General features: G+C 32.1%; 1 pseudogene; it reads right to left on the bottom strand.

Moving 5' to 3' along the window:
* Positions 1-213: 213 nt before the first annotated feature.
* Positions 214-3,757, bottom strand: LOC143586345 (uncharacterized; annotated as a pseudogene).
* Between the last annotated feature and the right edge of the window lie 361 nt (positions 3,758-4,118).

Genomic DNA, 4,118 nt, shown 5'->3' with positions numbered 1-4,118 from the left:
ACAAGCTATTACAAGAATACAAATTTTATGAACTTTAGACATGAATCAGAAAGAAAAAAAACACACACATCAAATATACGAAAAATCCACTACCTAAGAACATAAGGATGTACTTAAATCAAAATCAAATAACAAACACAATAAACACCACAAAGTAACTGCAATCCAAACAAACAAACAGAATATGTTTTTTTTTTTACTTTAGTAGTGCACCTTTTCCTTGTTTTGATCACTCTTGGAATGATGATTCACATGAAGCTTCTCCTTAATCATTTCAAATATACCTTCTTCTCTTTGTGTTCAACTTCAACAGTGGCATGTTCCTTATGCGCCTCCACGGGATGTGGTGCCTTTTTCTCATCTGGTTCGCAACTTGGCTCCGGAAGGAGAACAACAACTTCCTCGTATTGCTTTGTAGAGACACAAGCTTCTTCCTCATGCTTCTTCATATTCTCAATTTCTTTCCTTAGTTTCTCCTCTTCCTTTTTCTCCTTGTGCTCCTCAATTTTTTCCTAACCTCTTCTATTTTGTCGTCAACCTTTCCCTTGAATTCCTCTACTTTCTCCTTAATACTCTCTTTATCCTCTTCTACTTTGCACTCAATCTTTTCTTTGAGTTCTTCGATCTTATACTTTGCCTTCTCTAGCTCGCCCTTAAGTTCCTCTATAAGTTTCCCCTTTTTGTACCTGGCCTCGTATTCATTTTCCTTGATTTTCTCTTTCACCTCTTCTTCTTCTTCACGCTCTATTTTTCTCTTTACTTCTTCAATTTTTACCTTGACTTCTTCGATTTTTTCTTTAACTTTCTCTTTACCTTCCTCTACTTCATACTCCACCTTCTTCTTAAGTTCTTCAAGTTTGTATTTGATCTCCTCTACCTCTTCCTTGAGCTTTTCCTTATGTTCTTCATGTTTGTACTTGGCCTCATATTCTTTTTCTTTGATTTCCTCTTTAGCCTCTTCCACTTCACATTCTACCTTTTCCTTGAGTTCTTCCTTTTTATGCTTGGCTTCATATACTCTTTCTTCAATTTTATCCTTGATTTCTTCGACTTTTTCCTTAATTTTCTCTTTACCCTCTTCTACTTCATGCTCGACCTTCTCATTAACTTCTTCTATTTTGTATTTGATCTCCTCTACCTCTTCCTTGAGCTTTTCCTTATGCTCTTCATTTTTGTACTTGGCATCATATTCTTTTTCCTTAATTTCCTCTTTAGCCTCTTCCACTTCACATTCTACCTTTTCCTTGAGTTCTTCCTTCTTATACTTAGCTTCATCTAGTTTTTCTTCAATATTTATCCTTGATTTCTTCGACTTTTTTCTTAATTTTCTCTTTAACCTCTTTTTCTTCACACTCAACCTTCTCCTTAACTTCTTCTATTTTGTATTTGATCTCATCCACCTCTTCCTTGAGCTTTTCTTTATGCTCTTCATTTTTGTACTTGGCCTCGTATTCTTTTTCCTTGATTTCCTCTTTGGCCTCTTCCACCTCACACTCTAGCTTTTCTTTGAGTTCTTCTTTTTTATAGTGAACCTCCTCTAGTTTCTCTTCAATCTTTTCCTTGAATTCTTCAATTTTTTCCTCGATTTTCTCTTTAACCTCTTGCACTTCACATTCGACCTTCTCCTTAATTTCCTCTACTTTGAATTTAATCTCCTCCACTTCTTCCTTGAGCTTTTCCTTATGCTCTTCTTTTTTGTACTCGGCCTCATATTCCTTTTCCTTGGTTTCTTCTTTAGCCTCTTCCGCTTCACATTCTACCTTTTCCTTGAGCTCTTCCTTTTTATACTTGGCTTCATCAATTTTTTCATCAATGTTTTCATCAATTTCTTCGATCTTCTCCTTAATTTTCTCCTTATCTTCTTCTACTTCACACTCGACCTTCTCTTTGAATTCTTCTATTTTATATTTGATCTCCTCTACTTCTTCTTTGAGTTTTTCTTTGTGCTCTTCATTTTTATACTTGGACTCGTATTCTTTTTCCTTAATCTCTTCTTTGGCTTCTGTCACTTCACATTCGATCTTTTCGTGCAATTCCTCTTTTTTGTACTTGATCTCCTCAATTTTTTCTTTGATTTCTTCAATTTTCTCCTCCAATTTTTCTTTTGCCTCTTCTACTTTACGCTCAACATTCTCCTTAAATTCTTCTATTTTGTATTTTACCTCCTCTACTTCTTTCTTGAGTTTTTCCTTGTGCTCTTCTTTCTTGTACTCAGCCTCGTAGTCCTTCTCCTTGATTTTCTCTTTTATTTCTTCTTCTTCACACTCAATCTTCTCTTTAAGTTCCTCCTTCTTGTATTTGATCTTCTCTACTTTGTCATCAGTTTTCTCTTTGAGCTCTTCTACTTTTTCCTTGAATTCCTCCTTTTTCTCATCTACTTTTTCCTTGAATTCCTCCTTTTTCTCTTCTACTTCACACTCAACCTTCTCCTTAACTTCTTCAATCTTGTATTTGATCTCCTCTACTTCTTCCTTAAGCTTTTCCTTATGCTCTTCGGTTTTGTAGTTAGCCTCGTATTCTTTCTCCTTGATCTCCTCCTTAGCCTCTTCCATTTCACATTCTACCTTTTCCTTAAGTTCTTCTTTCTTGTACTTGACCTCGTCTACTTTTTGTTCGATTTTTTCCTTGATTTCTTCAACTTTTTCCTTAACTCTTTCTTTTTCCTCTTCTACCTTACACTCGACGTCTTCCTTGAAATCTTCTATCTTTTCTTTACTCTCATGAACCTTTTCTACAATTTTCTCCTTCTCCTCATCTATTTTCTTCTCGATCTTTTCCTTCAATTCATGTGGCTTCTTCTCTTCATGAACATGCTCTTCATTGCAAGACTGCAATTGTCACAAACAGTAAAGTTTACTCTTTGTTAAAATCCCACATGATAAAATAGAATACATGCATAATCTAATGTAAACCCTATATAAGAGTGTAACATAACTTTTTTTTTTTACGAATCTTGACCACATTGCTATCAATTTAAATTATAACTATTATTTTACATTGGGGGGGGGGGGGGGGGGGGTTAACCAAATATACAACTTCTTAAAACACACACACATATGTGTGTGTGTGTGAAACCCATGTGTTATTCGGTTTGAATAAAGAGTATTGAATTGTATTTGTATAAAATTGATTTTTTTTTTATTTTGCAATTTGTAAGTTTATATATTAGGAAGACATGAATAGATAAAAACTATTATTGAAAAACAAAGAAATCAAACACTATATATATATCTATACAACTGATTTTGGCTCCCATATTACTTAAAATAAATCTATAAACTTATTGACATATACAAATATGTTCATTATTAAAAGATAAATTATTGCATGAAAAGAAAATTTATATTGTTTCTGTTCTTAATTATTTAATTTTATCATTGATTCATATTTTTAAATTTTTGCACTTACTAAGTACAACTGTGTGTTACATGCATTAGAAAGAAAAAAAGACTATCAAACCAACTGTTGATTTGTTTTTTCTTTTTAACTTGTTAACTGTTTCTATATACACAAGGTAAGGTTCAATAGTAATATATAACACATATAGAAGGTGCTTGAGATTGAGTTTGAAAATAAATTATTGACTTATTGATTTTTTTAAAAAAAGACATCAAGTTAAAAAAAATGTTATTGATAAAAATGTATTTATTTTTACTTTTTTAAAATAGTTAGAAAGTTGTTTTCAAAAGCCACCAAAATATGGGTGTTGTTTTTGCCGTTTTGAACATAAAGTTACCAATCTACCACCACTTTTACCCTGTAAATGATTTTGAATTTAAAGAATGTCAATTATGGCTATTTTACATAAATAAGCTAAGACAAAGATTTTTCTTAAAGCAACTTATTGACTTATTGTGTTTTTCCTGAACACAAAAGCTAATCAAAACACTTCTGTAAGAAACTCATTTTGAAAAAGTCACAAGTTGATAAACACTTTTGACAAAAAATACAATTTTGGAGTTAAATAAGCAATCCCAAACACCCCTCTTAATAAAACTTGTGTATGTTCTATAATAACGAATATTTTCTTCTGGTCTTTTCTTTTCTTTTCTCTATTTTTTTGAATTTCTAAAGCGTTTATAAATAACAGGTTTCAACTATTTCTTTATTTTTAAAAA

Source organism: Bidens hawaiensis, unplaced genomic scaffold, assembly GCF_021521415.1.
Source record: "Bidens hawaiensis isolate Kalapana, Puna unplaced genomic scaffold, B.hawaiensis_p1.1 tig00034613_1, whole genome shotgun sequence".
Lineage (NCBI taxonomy): Eukaryota > Viridiplantae > Streptophyta > Magnoliopsida > Asterales > Asteraceae > Bidens > Bidens hawaiensis.
The sequence above is the reverse complement of the archived record's forward strand: the minus strand, read 5'-3'. Positions and strand labels throughout refer to the sequence as shown.